General features: G+C 42.6%; 1 protein-coding gene across 1 annotated transcript in view; it reads right to left on the reverse strand.

Moving 5' to 3' along the window:
- The window catches only part of TOX2 (TOX high mobility group box family member 2), a 275,381-nt gene that overhangs the window by 83,925 nt on the left and 166,464 nt on the right, over positions 1 to 24,992 (reverse strand). The gene's annotated exons all lie outside the window — the stretch shown is intronic.

A 24,992-nucleotide genomic window follows, 5' to 3' on the forward strand; every position in this document is an offset into this window, starting at 1 on the left:
TCCGTAAAATGAGTTGGAGAAGGAAATGGCAAACCACTTCAGTATTTTTGCCAAGAGGGGCAGCTAGATGGATGGAGCACCTGCCGTGGAGACAGGAGGACCTGAGTTCAAATCTGACCTCAGGCACTTCACACTCACTAGCTGTGTGACTCAAGGCCAGTCACTTAACCCCAATTGCCTCCAGTCTATCCCAAAGAAAGTATCTTTGCCAAGAAAACCCCAATGAGGTCACTGAGAATCTGAAACAACTCAACAACAAAGGATTCTATGGTCTTTGAGGTCTCTTCCAGCTCTGACTTTCTACATGATTACATTATGGTTGTTACTACTAATTCATGTCAATTAAAGCCTGCAAGTATTTATGTGTAAACAGCTGTCACATCCAACCTTCGGTCTAGGCCTATGAAAGATACAAAATATCCAATTCCTGCCCTCATGGAGCTACAATCCTCTTGGAAAGGCCCACCTCACCATATGTCAAAAAATTTATAGAACCTCTTTTTGTAGTAGCAAAGAACTGGAAGCTGAAATGGTGCCGGGCAATTAGGGAATGGCTAAACAAATTATGGTATATGCATGCAACGGAATATTATTGCACTCTGAGGAAGGATGAAAGGGATGGTTTTGGAGAAACCCGGGGAGCCTTGTACGAACTGATGCAGAGTGAAGTGAATAGAACCAAGAGAACAATTTGTATGATAATGACAGCATTATAAAGACAAACAACTTTGAAAGACTTCCTAACTGATCAGTGCAATGATCAACTGTGATTCCAGAAGACTGATGATGATCTCCACTACGCACCTCCTAACAGAGAAGTGACAGATTCAAGATGCAAAGTGAGGTATACATTTTTGGACATAGATAATGTGGGTATTTGTTTTGCTTGACTATGCATATTGTCTGAAGTCGGATTTGAACTCAGGTCCTCCCGATTCCAGAGCCGGTGCTCTATCCACTGTGCCACCTAGCTGCCCCCATGAAGGGACATACAGTTATCCCTTCCACACTCTGGGGGTTGGGGTGAGGTGCCATCCTCCCATCTGGTAAATCCATGTAAAATTTTTTGACCCTTTCTTTATACCAGAGAAGAAGTTCGATTTTTTTTCTTTTTTTAGGGTATTTATAGTACTTTATTGTAAAATTTGGGTTAAGTATTTGGTCATAGGCTCTGTGTCGTCTGCTAGCCTTTGAGTGTTATCTATGTCTTCCGCAAAACTCCCCAAACTCCCATTTAATTTCTTATGCTAATCTGTGATATATCAAAACCATGATGGGGAAAGTTGTGATGTTGAAGGGATAACTCTATTTGTTATAAAGGGTTTTGTTTATATTTGTTTTCATCTAAATGGGGAAGAGAGTGAGAGGGAAAGAAGACAAATACTTGTTAACTGAAAGATAAAAGGAATGGGGAAAAAAGTATGTTGGTCCTCACAGGAATGGATGCCAGAAATTGGTATTGGTGAGAATTATCAGGGAAATGGGCATGAAGGAGCTGGACTTCAGATGGGCCTTGAAGGTCTCAAATATATCTAACACATTTCTTCTGAACAGCTACATGAGTATCAGGGGCTTACATTTAAATTTGGAGCCCTCATCTAAAATTGGGCAAATGTTGGCAAGTTAGATCAGAGGGAAGAACGTCAGATCTGAAGTCAGAGGTCTTGGCTGTGAATCTTGGGTCTACTCCTGGGAATTGAAAGGAAAGTGACTGAGAGACTGGTTTCTGCTCCCAGTGCCTAACCCTGAGAATAAAATGCTTAGTGTCAAGTTTGGAAGCCCTGGGGGGAGCAGTGGTTTGACTGTTAACCAGGAGGCATTGCCCACAGGGGCTGCTTTGGCAGTACTGCACTATCAGCACGATCACTGGGTCTTCTCGGACACTGAAGTATCTGGGTAAGAAGGAACAATTCATCCTTCTACCTGGATTTATATGATGCCAACGAGACAGAATACTGCAGTGGGGAGTATGCTGGATTTGAACCCTGGCTTCCTTTGACACTACTTAGTGACCGTGGGTAAGTCATTTCATCTCTTTGGGCCTCAGTTTCCTTATCTGTAAAATGAGGTGTGTTGAAATGGATGACCCCTGAGGTCCATTCCAGGTCTCAGTCTATGATCCTGTGATCAGAGTCTAAATCTGTCATTCCCTTTCCCCCCAGATATTCTTGGAAAGTAGAATCGAGGAATTCTGAGCTCCTATAGTGGCTGTTGTTATATCTAGGTTAGGAAATACTTCCCTTTAGTGCCTCAGTTTTCCCATCACTGCAATGACAGCCCATGAGTAAGAAGGTTTTTTTTTTTGTCTTTCAAGCTCCCAGGATGCCACGGAGGGCTCTGCAGCAGGGCTACATTAAAGCTGGGTCTAAACTAGTGAAGTCAAGGGCAAAGCTGAGAAAATCACCTGAATATTTCAAGTCTATAAAAAATCCCATTTGTCTGAATTATACAGATAATTTAAGGAGATCTATCTATTTATATATCTATCTATCTATCATCTATCTATCCATCCAGCTATAATACTATTATTCAGATTCAGGGGAGGCTTATTATGAGCTAGAGGGGAACTTAACAGACCATCAAATCTAAACCCTTTCATTCGACAGAAGAGGAAACTGAGGCTCAGAGAAAGAATGTGACTTGCCCAAAATCATAGAGCAAGCTCATGGCAGAGATAAGAACAAGGACTGAGGTTTTCAGAAGGCCAGACCAGGTGTCTATTTCTCATATCCTAATATCCCCATTTTAACAAGTATGAAGAACTCTATTATCTCTATTGTTTTCCATTGCATTGTTTTAATAAACGTCCTCTGCACACTGTTCATTTCCTTGGCTTCAATAATTCATATGTTCTGTTTTCCCGAGTTTTATTATTTAGATGATGTTCAATTTATGTTACCATCTTTTATGAAAGCTCTGATTTCAAAACTGACAAAGCCATTAGATGCAAAAATAAATAAATAGTGAAAAAGAAAGAGCGAAACAGAGTGAGTGTGAGAGAGAGAGAAGCAGAGAGAGATGGAGAGAGACAGAGATGGGAGAGGGAGAGGGAGAAGGAAAAAGGAGAAGAGAGACAGAGACAGAGAGACAGAGATGGGGGAGGGAGGAGAGAAGGAGAAAGGAGGAAAGAGACAGAGACAGAGAGGGAGAGTGAAAAAAGAAAAGAGAGAGAGGGAGGAAGAGGGAAAGGGAGTAGGGGGAGAGAGGTAGAGACAGAGAAAGACAGCGATGAAGATACAGAGACAGAGAGACAGAGATAGGGGAAGGGAGAGAGAGACAAAGAGGGAGAGGGAGAGGGTGAAGGAGAAGGAGAAAAGAAGACAGACACAGAGAGGGGGAGGGGGGGAGAGAGAGACAGACAGAGAGAGAGGGGGAGAGAGAGACAGACAGAGAGAGAAAGAGAGAGAGGGAGGGGGAGAGAGAGAGAGGGAGGGGGAGAGAGAGAGAGAGAGAGAGAGAGAGAGAGAGAGAGAGAGAGAGAGAGAGAGTTCTTATTAGCAGCCCAGTATGAGGGAAAAATGACTTCAATAAATCCCAAGTTTTATGTGAGTGAGACACTGCGCAGAGAAAAGATGGTTTCTCCTACATACAGATTGTACATTAAAAGCTCATTTTCAGAACATGATCCCGAATATGCACTTGGAGAAGAGGCCATTACGAGGAGTCATTTTGAGGCTGCATTTTACAAATGTTGCTGCTATTTCCTGAGAGTTCAACTTAGCGGTAGCACAGCCGCGGTGGCTGCAACAGGGCATGTGGGGAGCAGATTTCAGAGTGATTAACTTTGCAGAGCACAACAGCCAGCACTTTGGCAAACTGTCAACATATTGAAATGGATATTTTAATTACACTCCTAATATACACATGCTGCTGCTCTGAGCCTAATCCCTGGCACCATGCACACATGGCTTATTTACCGCCCCGATTATAGGCCTACACAAGTTTGCCAGCAGAGGTGGAGTGTTTTAAGTGACTATAAAACACAGCAACATTGCTTTGCATATATCTAATGGTGGCAAAGGTGGAGCTTGCCCAAGCAAGTGGTCACATCAGTCAGGAGCCCCATTTTAGCAATGAAGCAGACAGCAACTGCTCATTCCTTGGGGGGGGGGGAGGAAGAGGGGGAGTGGGAGGTGGAGAAGTATCCGTTCTAGCCTTGTTCTGGGCAATCTGGTTCCAGATTTCCCAACATCTGCAGTCTTGCAGCTGTGTGCAGTGAAGGGAATTAAGAATGCAAGGGAGCAGAGGTCTAACTAGGGCAGGGCAGATTGGACTTTATTTCAGGGTGCCAAATTTAGAGGGCGTTGAAAGCACTGGCTGTCCTTCACCAGTTTAGAGAAAACAGGCCTTAGCATGTAGTTAGAATGATTAGTTATCATCAGAAGCTGTCAGGAGTATATGATCCCTCCCCCAGTGGCTATATGCCAGATGAAGCCTTTCCTCACCCAATTACCCCCTCATTCCTTGCAGTGGTAGGGATGGGGAAGGGTTTGTGTTGCTTGCCCTGAGCCTGTTAATTACAGAGGAAAAAACCCCTGCTAATTAGAGCTCACGAAGAGATTTAGTATGGTATACTGGGGGGGAAATGAGAAGAGGAGTTAAGGATGCTAAGTCTAGTTCCATCTGTGTCCCAACTCTGTTCTTAACTCACTGTGTGACTTTGGAATAGTCACTGCCCCATTCTGGGCCTCTCTTAAGTGAGGGGTTTAGATTGGATGGTCTGGAAGGGTCTTCCCAGATCTGACATTCTGTATTTTATGAGTGACTGTGGGGGTTGATTTGGGGTCATGAGATTATAGAATAAGAGCTTAAAAGGATCTTGGAGATCATCTAGTCAACCCTTTCATATTACACACAAGGAAACTGAGACTCAGAGATGTTAAGTGAATTTTTCCAAGGTCACATATGTTGTGTCAGAGTCAGGATTTGAATTCAGGTCTTGTGATTCAATGTTCCTTCCATGAAAGTGGGTTGCCTTCTTGGCAGAAGGTGGCATCACATACCTTGTACTGAATATCTGGGAGGATAAAATGGAAAGGAAAGAGTTTAGAAAAGGGAAAATGGAAAAAACCGGCTGTCACCAACTTGGATTCCCTCAACAGCCTGGGATCATGCTTGGATTTTCCAATATAGCCAATGAAGACGGGCCACTCAAGCCACTGCTCATTTGGGGCTAGTAAACCCAAACTTGTTACCTCAATTGATTAGTCAATCAATAAACATTTATTAAGTGCATGTACCAGGCACTGTGCTAAGCACTAGAGAGAAAAAAGAGGCAAAAGAGTCCCTGCCCTCAAGGAGCTTACCATCTAACAGGAGAGACAACCAAGAAAACAAATATATACAAAGTCTGTATACAGAATAAATAGGAAATAACTAACAGAGGAAAGCCACTAGAATGAAGAGGTTGGGAAAAGCTTCCTGCAGAAAGTGGGATTTTATTTGGGACTTAAAGGAAACCAGAGATGTCAGTAGTCAGAGCGGAGGAAGGAGAGATCCCATTCTTCCCTGCCAAATATCTGCCTTTGGGATTTGGGATTCTGATTAGTTATGCCTTCACCCTAGCAATGGCTGGACTCCTCCCCCATTAGGAAAGGGCCTGTAGTTACTACTTCTGGACACAGTGCATTCCTAGAAGACCTCATTTCCTTTTGCCTGACTACTGCAATAGTCCCCCAACTGGCCTCTGGTCTCTCTCTTTGCCATCTACCCTGTTTTCATTTTGCCAGTCAACTTTCTTATGCATTATCCTGCCACTCTCCTCTCAAGAACCCCAAATGGCTTCACATTGTCTCGCTAAATGTCAGGGACACAGCGATGGTAGGGAAGACTACATTTCCCACAATGCTGTGGGACAAAGATGCATGGAGGACAGCACTAAACAGGAATGGTTGGGAGAAGGAAGAACCATAGAGAAAGAGAAAGAAAAAGAGAAGGTTTTTCTGGACGAGTGGTGGATGCAGGCAGCAGCTGTTTCTGTGGGAGTAGGCTCCTAATCCAGGATCAGGCAGGAAAATGGGATGGTAGGGGTGGAGCAAAGGAGTATGACTCCTAGTTCTTAGACCAAGGTAGAGGTATTCCTAAACCAAGTAGAGTGAGAAGAAGATTCCAAAAGGAAGCCAAAGGTAGAGATGGCCAGGACCAAGAAGGGATGCTGACAGTCTTCACTGACAAACCTTTTTATGGACATCGCTTCATTCCCTGCTACTGGGATTGCTTCATTGTACTTCATTTTGTACTTCTATCCCCAGCACCTAGCCTAGTGCCTGCTACCTAGAAAATACTTAATACATCCTGGCTGATTGACTGGAGGCCCATTTATGTCTTTATTCACTTAGTAATGAATATGCTTATGTTCAAAGTGCTCATTGGTGAATTCGGTTGCTAGAAGGTGAGCTGGTTCAAGTATCCTAGAAGTGAGTCAAATTCAGACATTCCCAGAGTTACCGGGGGCAGAAAGAGGGGCATACACTATGAGGTTATTATTGGTAAATCTCTCAGACTGAGATTGGTACATCTGCCCACAGTTGACACCTGGGTTACATAATAAGGTGTTCCGGCTCAAACTCCTCAACCTCAAAGTCTCCTCCAATTTGAGTCTCAACTTATCCTTTCCAGTTTAATTTCATAGTATTTTTTTAAAACAAACATTTATGAAGTGCCTGCTTTGTGCCAAGCATTATGCTAGGTGTTTTACAAAATTTTTTTTCTTTTTGCTTTATGGTGCGGCAATTGTGGTTAAGTGACTTGCCCAGGGTCACACAGTTAGTAAGGGTCAAGTGTCTGAGGTTGGATTTGAACTCAGGTCCTCCTGACTCCAAGGCCAGAGCTCTATCTAACTGTTTTACCAGTATTATTAACCTCACAATAATTCTGGATGGTACTTTTATTATCCTCATTTTACAGGTGAGAAAACTGAGGCAGACAGAGAGAGGGAGTTTAAGTGACTTGCTCAGAATCACACAGCTAGAAAGTGTGTGAGGCCACATCTGACACCAAGTCTAGGGTTCTAACCACTGTACTACCTAGCTACCCCATTACTTCCCCAAATAAATCTCTGTTCCAGTCAAACTTGTTGCGCTGACATGACTCCTGTTTCTGTGCCTCTGCTCACTTTATGTCTTTTTACTGAAATGCCTTTCCCTTTCATGTCAACCTATCAAAATCATTCAAGGCTTAGCTCAATCACCATCTCCTCCATAGAGCCATCTTTGAAACTTCAAGCTGGAATCTCCTTCCTCATTTATATACCATGTATCCTATGCCTCCCTCTCCAAATACCTTGTATTCATTCTGTGTATATATACAAGTATAGTGTATTGGCTTCCTCAATAGAACATGAGTTCCCTAAGAGAGAAAGGACTATTTCATTCTTGGTCATTACATTCTCAATGGCTACAACAGTACCATAGTAGGCGCTTAATAAATGCTTGTGCATTGAGTACTTGATTTTCCTGGCTCCTATTATAGCTAAATGGTTTCCTGACTTAGCTCCTCTACAAAGAGGCGATTTAGAAGGCAGGGGTCATGTCTTACTCATCTCTATTTCTCCACAGCTCCTAGAGCATTGTATGTGGTAGAGACACTCAAAACAATCCTGATGAATGAAGGAAAGAATCAATGGAGAGCAGCAGGAATAATCAGGCAATCATCATCAATCATCATCATTATATAATCATAACAACAATAATAACAAACAAGTCCCCAATTGCCCAGAAATAACCCTGATCCATAAAATTGAAGAACGACATTTTTAACTGTGTCCCTGATACGCATAATCTTCAAGCTACACGGAAGGAAAGATTTTTGAATTCTAGAGACCTAGCAGAGAATATCAAACCATGATGGAACAGGATGAAGTATAACCATTCTCTTGTCCCCGAGAAGTGGATAAAGTGCCTGGCCTGGAGTCAAGAAGGCTTGAGTTTAAATCTGGCCCCAGACATTTACTAGTTTTGTGACCCTGGGTAAGTCACTTAACCCTGTTTGCCTCTGTTTCCTAAAATGATCTGGAGAAGAAAATGGCAAACCACTCCAGTATCTTTGCCAAGAAAACTCCAAATAGGATCATGAAGAGTTGGAAACGACTGAACAATAAGAGGTAGTCCAGGTATTATTAAGCCCATTTTCCAGAGGAAGAGAGTGAGTCTGGCCCAGAGAGGTGAGATGACTTGCCTTCCTCGCCCAGCTGGTAAGTGGTACTGCCGGGCCCTGAGCCCTGATCCTTTGCCATCTCACCACTGTTTATCTCGCTAGGCTTCTCTGCGGCCTGCATGAAGGCGGCAGCAGCAGGAACACTTTGTGCTGATGTTAGACAGATAAAGGTAGAAGCCACCTGTTTGGAGGCTGGCTATTAGAGCATAACACAGAAGTTCAGAACAGCAGACATTCAAATGTTGGCGCAGACCTGAGCCAGTGTTCTGTCTCAGGCAGAAGGTCCAAGAGGTAGCTGGGGGATTCCGTGTGGCCTTTTCCCTTTTCTGACATAATTCACTTTATAAAAGACTCCACTCTCAGGTTCATTCAAGCAGCAAGTTCTCGAGGGTGTATTTCTGCATCACCTCTGCTCTGGACTATTGTAATAGCTTCCTAATTGGTCTCCTTGCCGCAAGTCTCTGCTGTCTCCAATCCATCTTCCAAACAGCTACCAAGGTGATATTTCTAAAGCACAGGTTTGACCACGTCACTCCCCTGCTCACTAAACTCCAGTATGTCCCTATTGCCTCTAGGTTCAAATAAAGACTTCTCTGTTTGACATTCAAAGCCCTTCACAGTCTGACTCAAGCCTAGCTTTCAAGCTTTATTATACATTAGTCTCCTTTATGCATGCTACAATCCAGCCAAACATGACATCTCACCGTTTCTCACTCACTGTCTTTGTACTTTTTTTTTGCTCAGGCTCTCTCCTTCCCCTTCTCCACATCTTGGAGCATCTAGCCTCCCCCGAGGCTCAGCCCCTACATGGGGCCTTTACTGATCTCAGCTAGTAGGGCTTCTCCCTGCTGAAATTCCCTTGCATGATTTTTCTATCTATTTATATGTGCATGTGATGTTTCTCTCGACGGAACGTAAGCCCTTTGAGGTCAAGGTCTTTTTCACTTTTGTCTTTGTGTCCTCAGCATCTAGCACAGGGCCTGGCACATTGGCTGTTCCATCGTTCAGTCGTCCAACTCTTTCGCGAGCCCATGGACCATATCACGCCAATACCATCTATGGGGTTTTGTTCGCCGTGTTCTTCTCTGGCAGATTGAGGCAAACAGAGGTGAAGTGTCTTGTCCAGGGTCACACAGGTAGGAAGTGTGTGAGGCCAGATTTCAGCTCAGGCTTTCCTGACGCTCTATCCACTGAGCCATCGAGCTGCCTCTGGCCTGGCACATAGTAGGTGCTTTATAAATGCTCGTTGATTGTTTGATATAAAATAAGACTTGCCTGTCCAGCATCTGATTTCCACAAAACTCATTTAGGAGACAATGTATTGTCTAAATTCAGAGTCCCCCCAATAAGAAACATGACAAAAGATTTTAAGGTAATATTCACTATGCAGTTCTGAGAAAAACACATTCTTTGGGAGAAAAGCAGAAAGGCTTGATGCTGATAAAGAGGGGATGAGTGACTATTCATAGAATCCGAGCTGGAAAGGACCTTAGAGTCCATAAAGTCCAACCCCTTCATTTAAAAGATGAGGAAACTGAGGCCCAGAGAAGGAAGGAAGGAAATAAATATTAAGTGCCTACTATGTGCCGTCCACTGTGCTAAACACCTTGCAAATACTATTTTGTTTGGTCCTGAGAACAATCCTAGGAGGCAGGTGCTATTAATATCCCCATATAACAGTTGAGGAAACTGAGGCAAACAGAAGTTAAGGGACTTGCCCAGGTTCACCCAGCTGATAAGCATCTGAGGTTGGATTTGAATTCAGCTCTTCCTGACTCCAGGACCAGCACTCTATCCACTGGGCCACCTAGATACTATTACTATCTCCATTTTACAGTTGAGGAAACTGAGGCAAGTAGAGATTAAGAGACTTGCTCAGGGTCATGTATGGCAGAGCCATGTTTCAAACCCAAGGTTCTGTGACCCTAATATAGCACACTCCCAACTGTGCTGTGCTGCTTTGCCATAGATCCCCAAGGTGCACTGAGTCCTGTGGCCCAGCAGAGAATTAGCAGTCTTCACTTCAGCATATGCTGGCAGGCCTTCCCCAGGGACGTGACATACTCCTGTGCCAGGTCTGTGCCACGTATGGGTCACACACATTCCACAGGCCTTGTGCAGAATCCACTATAAGTGTAAATTTTTTTCTGCCCGGTACTTTGGGGGGGCAGTATTATAAAGATAGAGAAAAAGTGGTTCTTATCTCCAAAGAGACTGTAGGGTCATTGATCCCAAGTCAGAAGGGCCTGCAGAGATCAGCTAGTCCAGGGATTCTTAATCTGGGGTCCAGGGATACATTTTATGGGGTTCATGAACTTGGATGGGAACAAACTCTATCTTTATTTTCATTAACTTCTAACGGAAACTTGGCATTTCCTTTAATTGTTTAAAAAATGATTCTGAGAAGGGGTCCATTACCAAACTTACCTTTGGCTGCCAAACTTCCGAGTGCTGGCTGAACCAGATTAAAATGTAATTGGGAAATGTTTAACAAAATAAATAAAAATACAAAACAATCTGGATAACGTTCATTTGTGGTATCCATTTCTCTTTGAGTTTGGTAGCAATGCTTTACCACACTGCCAAAGGAGTCTGTGATGCAAAAAAGGTTAAGAACTACTGATCTCATCTAACCCCTTCTAATTTTTTATATGAGCAAGAGATTGTTTAAGGTTACACAGGTGACTAAGTCCTGATTCAAAACCAGGAGATTTTTCACTGCAAGCCACATTTTGGGTTAATAACTATAATGCAAAGTAGGATGGGTGGGGTCTCATGAAAGGGGTACATGCAAAATGCTATGGGAATTTAGAGGACGTATAAATTTCTTCTTCTAGCTGGAGCATGGTGGGAGAAGAGGAGAAGAATCAGGGAAGGCTTCACAGAGGAGGTATCATTTCAATTGGTTCTTGAAGCATCTAACTGTGTATTACTGGGGGTGAGGGGTGGGGAGGGGGTCAAGCATGATTACTTTACTGAGACTACTTTGACACTTAGGAAACCACCAGGAAGCTGCTTAATTTAAAGAGTCACTTAAGATTTTATCCATGTCCTTTGAAGAATCATAGAATTCCAGAGTGAGAAGACTATCCTAGAGTCTAACCTACTATTTGGCATCCCAAGAAGAGGCCATTCATTTTCTGCTTGAATACTTCCAATGCCAGAGCGCTCACTACCTGTCCACTGCAATGTTGAAGAGCTCTGATTGCTAAAAGTTCCCCTTACAGCAGGCCAAAATTAATCTCCCTGGAACCTCCTCTTCTTCTGGTCCTGGTGTTCCCCTTTGGGGCCTTGTCTGGGCACCAGTCTGTTCCCTTGTCCACAATGACAGGCCTCCAGATATGTGAAGGTAGTGATCATGGTACCTTTAAGTCATTTCTGTTCTCAGCTAAACCAAACCTAGTTCATGGAACTGTTTTTCATGACATCAATTCAAGTCCACTCCCCCTCCTGGCTCTCTTCCTTTGGACATACTCCTCTCTCCAAATGTCCCACCTGAAATGTGATTGCAGAGCTGGTAAGATCTGATGAAGGCAGAGGTCAGTCAGTGGGAGAGTTCTCTCCTTTTCCCAAGGAAAAGGAACAAGCATTTTGTGCTAGGTGCTTTACAAATATCTCATTTGACTATCCCCTTTTACAATTGAAGAAACTGAGGCAAAGAGAGGTTAAATGGCTTGTCCAAAGTCACAAAGCTAGTAGGTGCCTGAGGCTTGATTTGAACTCAGCTCTTCCTGACTTCCAATCCAGGGCTGTATCCGTTGCCTCATACTACTATACTTATTGTACTTAACACTATCCTTATATTACTATAATTATCATTATCTTGCTCTTTTATATCACTATTATATTATCACTAAAAGCCCAGGTGGTGTTGCTTTTCAAACTCACATGAAGTGCCATTAAATCAGATCTCTTCCATTCTGTATTTGGTGTCATCAGTTTTTAAAATACAGAATTCAGGGCTTTCCACTGAAAGTGATAGATGAGTGACAGGGAGGTATGATGGATGGAGAGCCAGCCTCAGAGTCAGCTCAGGTTCAACCTCTGCCAAGTACTGACTGGGTGACCCTGGCAGGTCACTTACCCTCTCACTGACTGACCAACTGACTGCAAGATCAGAGTAGGTCAGGATCTGCTAGGGGAGTTCATTTCACTGATGAAGTCACAGGTCTGGTTGAAAAAAGTTGATCAAAGCATACTATTTGCTACTTTTTTTCTTCTGTTGTGTTTTGTTTCATCTTTCTGCTGGTTCTTCCTATTGGTTCTAATTCTTACTTAAAACATCACTAATGTGAAAATATGTTTAATAGGAATGTATATGTATAGCCTATATCAGATTGCGCACCATCTTGGGGAGGGAGGTGGAGAAGGAGGGGGAGAAAAATTTAAAACTCAAAAGCTTATGGAAGTGATTGTTGATAAAGCAAAATAAAGTAATAAAAAAAATTTAAAAAAAGAAAAAAGTTGGAAAGTCTTGTACTTAGGTACAAAAGAATAAAAGGAAAAAAGAAACTTGGCCTGTCCATCCCTCCAGATGTGCTCCTCTCAAAATGGGGACAAAAAGACATGTGGAGGCATGACTGACTGATGTGGTCACTTTCTTTCCAGATGTTCTGGCATGGCAGAGCTATGCCCTTTCCTCTACCCCCCCCATCCCCCTGCTCTTTTCTGGGTCTGAATCCCACCATCATGGAAACATCTGCTCTTACCAGGCTAATGAACTCGGGCTGAAATCAAGTTGTCAATAGTGTAGGACCTGAGTTTCCTGTGTTAAGAAGCTCCCTGTATTTAAACACTGTTTGTATTTCTGAAGAAACAAGCAGTCATCCAGAAAGACCAGGGACCGATGGCCACCAGCTCCTTCAAGGTCGCCTTGGTACTTCCCACACGCTCTTGGTGAAAAAACTCCAGAGGGAGAGAGACAGTGGGGAAGAGAAACACACACACACACACACACACACACACTTTCTACATCACATACAACACACACACATAAGTACACTACACCTATGCGCACATCCTCTATACCACACACAAATTTACACCCCTCCACATCACATACACATACTACACACACATATATATACACCACACATGCACACATACACACAGTATACATATCATACACAGCATACACATATTTCACATCACATAAATATACTACATACACCTACACCATACACACACACATCCTATACAACATACACACACACCACACACCACACACCACATATATAACACTTCATACACATACATATACATACCACACAATACACATTGCATACACATACCACACATATAGACACCACACATACACACATCCTACACACACCACACACATACACATATACATATCACACACACATACACAGCCTTCACAGTAAGAAAAAGAACATTTTCCTGGTCTTTTTCTTTTAGAAATCACCATGTGTGTTATCTCCAAACAAATGCCCATGTATTTAGAGAGCACTGACTCCTATGTAAGCTTATCACTGTCTGGGTTTCAACAGGGAGTGAATTTTTATGGCCAAGTTATAAACCTTTGAAAAACCATCTTAAGACCAAAAATCCTGACAGATTCTTAACTACAGCAGATGCTAAATTAAGCATGAGGGATTGGGGGTGGGGGAAAGGGGGGGGAAGGCCTTAAAAGAGTTAGTGGAGGTAAAATAATGTTCATTAAAAATAGAAAAACAAACAAAAAAACCCCTTTTGTATTCAACTTCATACTCGTACATCATAATGTTCCAGTAAAAGCCATTTTCCCCTGAGATAATAAAAGAATTGAATTTTTCCTTATCGGTCATCTATTTTTCCAGCTAAAGCTATTACTCGCTCTCTGTGGTTGCTAGGCGACGAGAAATATTAATAGCGGCTTTTATTAGCTTAGCTTTAGCAGCAGAGTACCAGAATGAGAAAATGGAAAACATAAATGTGTTACATAAATCTTTCAACCTTTCAGGGTTTCTGTTAGTCTCTGTTTTCATAATGATTTATTGAAGTGATGGTTCATTTATGAGAAAAAGGAGTGTGAAATAGGAAAACGGAACATTACCCTGAAGGACTGTTTGAAAATAAATAATTATAGGAGGTGAGGAAAAGCTGTTTAAAACCATTTTTCTGAGTTTTATAAAATTTAAAAAGACATATTTCTTTCATTTACTGCCTCAGAGAAAAACACTAGCAGGGAATTTTAAATGGTGGCCACAGAATACAAAGAAACCATCTCGCTCTGGATGTGGGCAAGCCAGTTGGGGGCCAGGTGGGGTCTGACTATTTTTTTTTTTTAACAAAGGAGTGGATAAAAAGAGGGGCTGGAAAAATCTGAGGATGCTGAAGTTTAAACTCCAGGGGACAGCTCCCGATAGGTACAGAATGCCAGGGATTGTGAGGGATTTGATTCCCTTGGAGTTAAACAGCCCTGAATAGTTGAAGAAGCTTTGCATGGAGAGGTTGTGGGATCTGAGTTCAAATTTCACTTCTGTCACTGCCTCCTTGTGTGACATTGGGCGTATCCCTCTCTGGGCTTCAGGCTCCCTCCCCAGACAAAGAAATCATGGACACAACGATGTTCAGGGTCCTTTGCCAGTTCTAGGGTGTTCTATGTGAAACCCTGGCTTAGCCACTTCCTACCTCTGGGACCTTGGGCAAATCTTGTCACCTCAGTTTCTACAATTTTAAAATGAAGGAGTTGGACTAAATGTCCTCTGAGGCCCCTTCTAGCTTTAAATCAACGACTTGACAAAACCTTTGGTCATAATGGGCTTCCCAGTTCCAGTTAGAGGCCTCGAAAGGGTTTTAACTTCAAAAGCAGCTGTGTGGGCACCTTCTTTGCCTTTATTTTTAGGTAGAAGGTTAGGGGGAGGAACGAGGGCTTGGGGGGGGGGAGTCACTGCTTCCCTTTTTAGGAGACAGATTGCTAACTTAAACTCAATGGGCCTGTGGCCCTGCTAACTGCCCAGCATCCTTGTAAAAGCCACCAGTACCAAGATGCTTAAAATGCACATTTATTTCCGGCTACCTCTGCAGCAAACTGGGGAGCACAGCAGTGCTGAAGCTGCTAATAAAATCCAAACTTCAGAAATGAGAAAATCTTTAAAAAAAAAAAAAGACATTGCCAGTGGAGCCAATTATGATAAGAATGAGCCCAAAGCACCGCCCTGGAGCTCAATGTTCACTCTATCAATTTTTAGGATTGGGGAGAGGAATCAAGCACAGAGAAAAAGAAAAGGGGAGGGTTCCCTTTCCACACCTATCAATGACCACAGAAAAGTCCCATTAGCTGCTCGCCATATGTGGACAAAGATCAGCTACCTTGCCTTGGTCCAAAGGCCCACGGATGCAGCTGCCAGCCTTTAACTGAGCCTGATCAGTGGCATGGCCTGATCAGAGCTGATTTTCCTCTCAGTCTTTCTTGCTTTGGAAACAATTGGCCAAATGATTCCTGTCTTTGCAGCTTTACCAGCTTTAAGGACTTTCCTCGAGGTTATATCTAGTGTTTCGAAACTGAGAAGACGAGTGGGGAGAGGGGATGGTGGTACCCGAGATTTTGCTGGTGAGAGCTCTCAAAATGTTTTGCAAGAAAAACAAAAAGATGGCTGCCAGAAAGGGCTGCCGTGTTGGGCCAACTCTGAGGAGGGCAGCTTTTTACAAAGGAAGCTAATGTCTATGGAAGTACAGTGATTAACCTCAGGCAGCAAGTATTTAAACTTAAGCACTCCGGAGTTGCTCCCTCTAGCAGCCTGATGACTCATTCAGAGCATCCTGAGCTATGTCCTGTGTGTCCCCAACCTCATTCCACACATCCCTGAGTTCAGCTAGAGGTGAAGCCTTTTCTGTCTCGAGGCCCCTCCCACCTTTGACGGTGTGTGTTCTATATTCTAAGCTCTCTCCAGTTCTGACTTCTGGGTTCTCTGGGCTCTTTCAGCTCTAATGTTCTAAGGCTCTGACACTGTATGCTTGGAGTCTTTTCCAGATATAACAGTCTCTACACTGTAAGGTCCCTTCTAGCTCTGACATTCCATGTTCTCTGTTCTAAGGTGTTCTAAGGAGCCTCTCCCAGATGCACAAGGCATCTTTGTCTTTGTCGTATATTTGCTACATTTGGGCAAATGAATTGATAACTGGGCACCCAGAAAACAAGATGCTCCAGACTTGGGTGCTTTACTTCCTGCCCATTCCCCTTACCCAGGGACCCTTTCAGAATAGTCACACTGAATCAGATCCATAATCTATCCATTCTACTAGTCTATCTTTGATGGGGACCCAAGGGAGAACTCGGGAGGTAATAATATATAGTGCTCAAGGCTAGAGCCCCCAATTTTCCCTTAATAATTCATTTTGACATAGTTACCTCTTAATTAATTTTAACCTATTTATATTCCAGTCAGTATAATATCTTAGGATAATAAGCAACATGGCATATGGGAAAAACTCTGGATTGGTAGTGAAAAAAAACCCCTGGGTTTTAGTTTCAGCTTTGTGACCTTGAACAAGCCACATTCCCCCTGGGTTCCAGCTTCCCCATTTGTAAAATAAGGGAGTTGAATGCAAATAGGTCTCTTCCAACTCTGATGATCTACACATCTATGAATATCATAAAATAATCTACTACATATGTAAAGCCAGGTAAACACACAGCCAATCTGCCTAACATAGAACACACATATTTGGACATTCTGTGCTGGTACAGGGTCTGTAAATATTCCTAGTAGGTACAGAAGGATGTTAAAACCTCCCAACTCATTTTAGAGAACTCAACAGAAAAGATGAATACTACGTTGAAAATGCAAAGTCTTTGATCAGTCACTTATTTGTTCAGCAAACATTTACTAGGGTCCTACTGTGTGAAACCTTAGCAAAAAGATGGTAGTAGAGTGCTTTTCAAATATTTTTTGTAACCCTAAGCAAAAGCACTTAGAAATTATATTTGTTAAGAAAAACCGGAAGCCAGCATGATATAGTGGAAAGAGGGTTAGATGAAGAGTCAGGTGACAGGGTCAAGTTCTGACTGTCCCATGAACTTGCTGGCATGTTTTGGATGGGCATTTTGATCTCCTCTCTGGATCTCCCCATCTGTAAAACGAAAGCCAGAATGAATCTGCCTAAATGAGTGTCACAATGAGTTAGTGGTAGAGTCAGGACACAGCATCTCAAATCTGATAAGTTCAAAATGGAGCTCAATCATCTTCCCTTGCAAACATCTCTTCCAAATGACCCTAGAGTCATTCCTGACTCTTCGCTCTCTCTTATCCACCCTCCTCATCTAACCAACTCCAAAGTCCTAATGCTTCCAACTTCATAACAAACTTGTGTTTCATTCCCCTTTTCCACTCCTATGGCTAGTCACTATCTTTATCATCTCTTGCTAGGGCTATTGCAATGTCCTTTTAATTTATGGTCTCTCAGCCTAGAGACCTCCCTTTTCAAATCTGTCTTCCACACAGCTGTCAAAATACTCTGCTTAAGGCATAGATTTCTCTCCATCATTCTACCATTCGAAAACTTTCAATAGCTCCGTATTGCCTCTAGATTAAAATAAAGACTGATTTTAAGCCTCATCCTTCTTGACCTCTCTGCACTTTGACACTATTTTCATCATCTTGTCCTGGATACTCTCTCTTCCCTAGGTTTTTGTTCATTCCAGATTCTCCTTCTATTTGCCTGAAAGCTCTTTCTCAGTTTCCTTTGTGGGATCTACACCCGTGTCATGTCCACTAACAGCATCTCCTCAGGCTCTGTCTTGGGCCCTTTCCCCATCTCCCTCTATATTACCTCATTTAGTGATCTCATTAACTCCCATGGGTTCAATTAATTATCATCTCTATTCAAGTGATTCATATGTAAGTATATATGCATGTATATGTTTATATAAATATCCCTATACATATATCCACACACACACACACACACACACACACACACACACACATATACATGTATGCATATATACACTTTTCTAAGTTCCAGGTCCAAATGTCTTTTTGATACTTCAAATTAGATGTTTAGTGGACACCTCAAATTCAACATGTCCAAAATAAAAATCATTCTGTAAGTGAGAATGTGTAAAACCTGGGGCAGGTAGGTGGCACAGTGGCTAGAGCACCAGGCCTGGAGTCAGGAAGACTCCTCTTTGTGAATTCAAATCTAGCCTCAGACACTCACGAACTGTGTGACCTTGGGCGAGTCACTTAACCCTGTTTGCCTCAGTTTCCTCATCTGTAAAATGAGTTAGAGAAGGAAATGACAAACCACTCCAGTATCTCTGCTAAGAAAACCCCAAATGGGGTCGGACAGTCTGACACAACTACAAAATGACTGAATAATAACAATAAAATTTTCTTATCTTATCTAACATCTTCCTAGACACCTAGGCGTACAACCCTGATGTCAGCCTTAATTCTTCACTCTGTCTCTCCACATATCAAATCTATTGCCAAATCCTGTTCTTTCTGCCTTCACAAGCCTTGTATATGTCCCCTTCTCATCCACTCACTCAGTCACCACCCTAGCCTTCTAATTGGTCTCCTTGCCTTAAGTTTCTTCCCACTCTAATCCAGCCTGCACATAACTGCCAAAGTGGTTTTCGTAAAGTACAGATCAGACCATGTTACCTCCCTCTCAATAAATTCCAGTGGATCCTCATTACCTCCAGAATCAAATAAGGAGTCTTGTGTTTGGCATTTGAAACCCTTTACAAGTTGGTCACTTTCTAAATTTTCTGCCTTCTAACACTAGGTGGCGCAGCTGAGGCAGCAAAGTGGCACAGTGCATAGAGTGCCAGGCCTGGAATCAGGAAGACTCCTCTTGCTGAGTTCAAATCTGGCCTCAGACACTTACTAGCTGTATAACCTTGGGCAAGTCACTTAATGCTTTTATCTCAGTTTCCTCATCTGTAAAATGAACTGGAGAAGGAAATGGCAAACCACTCCAGTATTGTTGCTAATAAAACCCCAATTGGGGTAATGAAGAGTAAGACATGATTGAAACAACAACACTTTACTCCTCACTACCATGCTAGGTTATAATTACACCTTCACCTCCTTGCCTCCCTGACTTCTTCAAGACATAGTTCAAATGCTAACATCTGTAGCAGGCCTTTCCTTCTCCTACCTTCCTACTGCCTTCCATCTGAGATTAATTACTTTCCATCTACTTTGTATGTAACTTGTACGTACATAGTTATTTGCACATTTTCTCCCAAACAAATTCCTTGAGGGTAGGGACAGGTAGTTTTGTTTTGTTTTTTTAGCCTTTCTTTGTATCCTCAATTCTTAGCACAGCACCCATAGTAAGCTCTTAATAAATGCCTGTGGACTGATTTTCCAGCCTTTTTCCATTGGTTCATGCAGGCTGCATCCCAGCCAAATGGTGTACTAGCTTTAAACTCAATGTTTCATTTCCCACCCTTACATGCTCACAAAATAACATCTACACCTACAATATACTCCATTCTCATCTTGGCCTCTCAGAATCCTCTAAGACTCAGCTCAGATGCCATCTCCTCCAAAAAGTACTCCTGATCTGTTCTCTCCAACTTCCTTCTAGATGTTATTGCTCTCTTCCTCTTCAGATTGACTTGTATCATACTTAATGCACACAGTGTCTTCTCCCCACAGTGTGAGAGCTCCTCAAATGAATCTGACAGTATGATCCTTACCCATAGTCCCCCACTTCTGCTGCTGGTTATTTTTGCTAAACTGCTTTCCTTCCCCAACCCCCCATCCTTCCTCCTTTTTTCCCCTTTGTTACAAGAGATGACTCACTGTGGTGGGAAAAAGGGATGGGTGTATTTGGAAGTGAATGTGATTTATGAACAAAAGATATCAATAAATGTATATTATTTATACATATTTTTTAACGTAAGAACTTTGAGGGCAGGGATGATTTCATTTTTAACTTTGTTTTTTTCCCAGTGCCTAGCACAGTGTTTGGCACATAACAGACATTTACTTGATGTTTATTAAATTAAATTAGTCCTCTTCCATTTATTTCTATAATTCTATGACTTCTTGAAATAGGAGTTCTGAAAACTGATGAGGTCTCTTTATTTGCAGGGGGAATGAGTGATGTGAGGGGCTGTGGCATACTGGAAAGTAAAGGCAGAGAAGCTTCCCAGCAGGGAACAGTGAGAGCCAAATTTGTGGATTAGGTAAATGGTCCTCCAAGAGGAAATCAGATTTAAGCCTTTGTGCAAAGCCTGAGCCGCTTCAGCAGAGATGCTGCTCTGTGATTGCTTAACTGGGCATCTTTTTTATGTCATCAGACAGAATTTCTGGCCATCAATATCTGAGCCTGGAAGATATTTCACATTAATTACTGGTTCAAGTCTTTCCTGATTGCATAAAATCACAGCATCCCACGGATCTTCAAGTTGGAAGGGACATTGACAGTTTTTTGCCTTTTGTTTCTACCTCACCGTCATTCCCAAATATATCCCTTCTCCTTTCGGTACCCAGAGAATCATCCCCTGTAACTAAGGACAAAAAAAAGAAAAAGCAATGGGGTGAGGGGAGAGAAAACAGTTCAGCAACACAAACCACATGAAATCAACTGGATTTGAGGCTGGAGTGTGTTGGTAAATTTTTAATAACCATCTTTCTTGGAGGAAAAATATACTCATGACACACTTTTAAATCTAATCTGCATTATTAACACTTTTCAATAAAGCAATAAATCAAGCCCTAATCTGTAGTATTTTCCCATTTCCAAGGTGTAAATGCTCAATGAAAATTTACTCCCCCCATTTTCTCTGTCTCTGTATTTCTGTCTGTCTGTCTGTCTGTCTCTCCAGTATGAGCCAGCTCCCCGGTCTAAGCAGTCATCCAAGCAGGCTATATAGTCCACTCTCCCCTCCTTTCAGTTGAGATTAAAAAAGAAAGGAAGAATCTCTACAATTGGAGTCTTCCACTGTCACCCTGCTCCACCCCCACCCTCACCCCAGACTCCTGTTTCCCAGAATCCAAGTGATAGCAGTGTCAGGGAGGAGGGAAAAAGGAGCTGTTCCACTCAGCTTTTGAGCTTGACACATGAAGTCATTCCTTGCCAGCAGCACCAAATAATTTCATATGGAGACGGAAAACCAACCAGGATTGTTTTAAGCTTGCTTCTTGCTCTCCCTCTTCCTTATAGGATCACAGATTTAGAGCTAGAAGGCACCTTTCTCTTAAAGGCTATCTTGTCCAACTCCTTCATTTTACAGATAAAGAAACTGAGGGCCCAAGAGGTGCGGTGACTGGCTCACTGTCACACAGGTGGTAAGTAGCAGGATTTTCATTTGAGTCCTTTGACCTGAGTCAAAGTGAGCCACTCTTCCTCTGGGAGTTCCCCAGGGAACTCCTACAAGCTCAACAACTGTCCCTAATCTCATTTCTTTGGGCTGGGCATCCCTTGGCTGAATCTGAGAGTCATCAGGACTGCCCAGAATTCTAGTCTTGTATCAACAACTGCCTGCTGGACAGCTCCACTTTTGTGTCCCATTGGCAACCCAAACCCAACTTGTCCAAAACAGAACTCATTATCCTTCCCCCTCCCCTCCCCACCAAGTCCATCCCTCTGCCATCCTCCTCCATCTTTGTTGAAGGCACACACCACCAGCCTTCCAGACAATAAACCCCGACTTTTCCCTCTCTCTCACCCTCTAGCCAGTTGCCAGGTCTTGTGGATTCTGCCTCCATATCTCTCATCCTCAAGCCCTCCTCTCCACTCATACATGGCCACCACCATAGTTCAGCTCCTTCTCATCTTTTCCCTGGACTATGGCAATAGCCTCCTCTCTCCAAACACCTGCCAAACTGCTATTCCTCAAATACATAAGTCTGACAATGTCACTCCCCTGCTCAAGAATTGTAACCGACTTCCATTTGCCTCTAACATAAAATAGAAACTCCTCTGCTTGGTATTTTGACCCCTTCACAGTGTGGTTGTAACCTATTTTTATGGGCCTATGACAAATTATTCTCCTTTATGAACTCTACATTCCAGCCAAACTTGGCCGTTCCTCAATATTATATCCCATCTCTTTCCTTAGGTTGGTCCCCTGCTGGGGATGTTCACCTTCCTTGCATTTGTCTCTTGGAATCCCTAGCTCCCTTCAGGGCTCACCTCAGATGTCACTTTCTCCTTCCTACATTAGGTCTTTCCTAATCCCTCCACCCCATCTGTCAGGGTTCTCCCTCCCCAAATCACTTTGTGTGCAATATTTTATATTTAGTTTTTATTAATGTAATATTTTATATTTAATTTTTATTAATGTAGTATTTTATGTTTAATTACCTATGTGTATGTTGTGTTCCTCAAAGGAATGTTAGCTCCTTGAGGGCAGAGGTTGCCTAGTTTTGGGGTTTTGTATTTCCAGCCCCTTGCATAGTACTTTGTGCATAGTAGGTGCTTAATAAATGCTTGCTGAATGAATAATAAAAACTCGCATTTCTGTTGTACTTTAAGGTTTATTCAAAGCAATTTCCTTCGAATAGCACTTTGAAGTAAGCAGTACCAATATTAGTGGCTTGCCTAACATGGCACAGCAGATGAGTGGTAGAACCTGGGTCTTCTGAGCCCAAGTCCAGCACTCTTTCCAGGACACCACACCTCCTCTCAGGTGTTCCTTTCTCTTACTGCTTTGCTTCTCCACACCCAGGGAGAACCAGACATTCAAAAGGATGGCAAGAAGTCAGGAGTCAGGGCTTGTTGAAACTTCCACAAACTGAAGGGTCTAGGCATTGGCCAAGGGACCCTACTGGCATCTGCCCAGCCCATAGCCCTTCCCAAGGGCACCTGAAAATCCAATTCTCTTCTTGTTCATTAAAGTGGCAAAGAGCGTGGACCACCGGATCTGGAGGTGGGAAGACTTGAGTTCAATCCTGCCTTCAGACGCTTACCTCTTGTGTGACCCTGGGGAAGTCACTTAACCACCCCCAACCTCAGGTTCCTCATCGATAAAATGGATAATAATAGCACCTCCCTTCCAGGGTTACTGTGAGGATAAAATGGGATAATATATGCAAAGAGTTTCACAATCCTTAAAGTGCCATATAAATGTCAGCTGTCACTATTGTAATTGTTGTTGTCCAGAAGAAAGGCTAGACCATCTCCCTTCAGCCAGAGTAGCCTCTTCTCCCCCATCTTCCTAACAATCTAAACAGCTTGTGAGGCAGGGCCGTCCTAGGCTCAGCATGAGCCCTGATTTTTTTGGGGGGGTCTTTAGGGCCTTTCTACTTCTCCTCATTGCCCTCCCCATCCCCACCTTCATTCTAAGCTGCCCAGACCTCTACACTGTAGGGCCTCTCCTGGGTCAGGCAATGTCCCACATTGCTGCCCTATTCTTTCCTCTCACCCATATTCAACCTTCCCAATTGCCTTTGGGTGAAACAGGGGCTAACGAGTTATCAATCTGCTCTCTTATTCTCATCAGCTTTCACAGCTTTAAATGCAGATGCCTCCTAAACCTATAGCGAGTTCCATAAAATAGAACTATTTTTATTCCTGCATATTTGTACTCTTTCAATAAAGCCTGAAATAGAAAATATAAATGATCATTATAGATTCCATTTATATGGGATACTCTATCTATGTGTATATATATATATATATCCATATATCTATCTATCTATCTATCTATCTATCTATATATATATATGTATCTAGGCCTCACTTTTCTCCTGAGTTCTGGTCTCAGATTTCTAGCTGCTTGATGTATATTTATAGGGTCAGAAATTTAAAGAAGGGGACCTTCGAGATCACCTCATCCAATCTCATTTTTCAGATAAAGAAACTGAGACTTTGAGAGAGGTTAAATAGTTTGTCCAAGGCCATTGGGTAGTAGACAGAACACTAGACTTAAAGTCACGAAGATCAGGGTTCAAATCTTGTCTTAGATGCTAACCAGTTGTATGATCCTGGGCAAGTCATTTGCCCTTGATGGACTTCAATTTCCTCATCTGTAAAATAAGGAGGAGATGACTTCAAAGGTGCCTTCTAATTCTAAAGCCATGATCCTATATAGCTAGGTTCTGAATCTGAGTCTTTTGACTCAAAATTCAGCATCATACCAGGCTGCTTCCTCTTTGGATGGCTCATTGATATTTTAAGCTGAGCATGTCCGAAGATGACCTTATTACCTGAGGCCAAATGGCACAGTGGAAGGAACAATGGTTTATTCTGGCACCAAAGGATCTGGGTTCAAATTCTACCTTCAATGCTTCCTATCTGTGTGGCAAGTCACTTAACTGTCTTGAAAGCCTCAATTTCCTCATCTGTAAAATGAAGGGTTGGACTGAATAACCTCTAAGTCTATGATCCTGTTGATGTTCATTCACTTTCCTTTAAAACCAGCTCCTGTGATTTCCTGCTTTCTGTCAATTGTGCAACCATATTTCTAGTAATTTGGGCTTAAAATCCCAAGGTTATCTTTGACACCTTTTTTTTTTTTTTTTTTTTTTTTATCCTAGGCAGCTAGGTGGCACAGTGGATAGAGCGCTGGGCCTGGAGTCAACAAGACTCCTTTTCCTGAGTTCAAATCCAGCCTCTTACACTTACTACCTGTGTGACCCTGGGCAAGTCACTTAAGCCTGTTTGCCTCAGTTTCCTCATCTATAAAATGAGCTAGAGAAGGAAATGGCAAACCACTCTAGTATCTTTGCCAAGAAAACCCCAAATGGGGTCACAAAGAGTCGGACACAACTGAAAACAACTCAACAACAATTTTTTTTTATCTCACATATCTAATTCAACAATGAGCCTAGTTCAGGTTCTCATTGACTCTGACTTGGACAATTGTGGATCATTTCCTAACTGGTGTCCCTGCCTCTAACCTCTTTTCTTTTCTTTTCTTTTTTTTT

Source organism: Vombatus ursinus, unplaced genomic scaffold (genome assembly GCF_900497805.2).
Source record: "Vombatus ursinus unplaced genomic scaffold, bare-nosed wombat genome assembly UNPS02014785.1, whole genome shotgun sequence".
Classification (NCBI taxonomy): Eukaryota; Metazoa; Chordata; class Mammalia; order Diprotodontia; family Vombatidae; genus Vombatus; species Vombatus ursinus.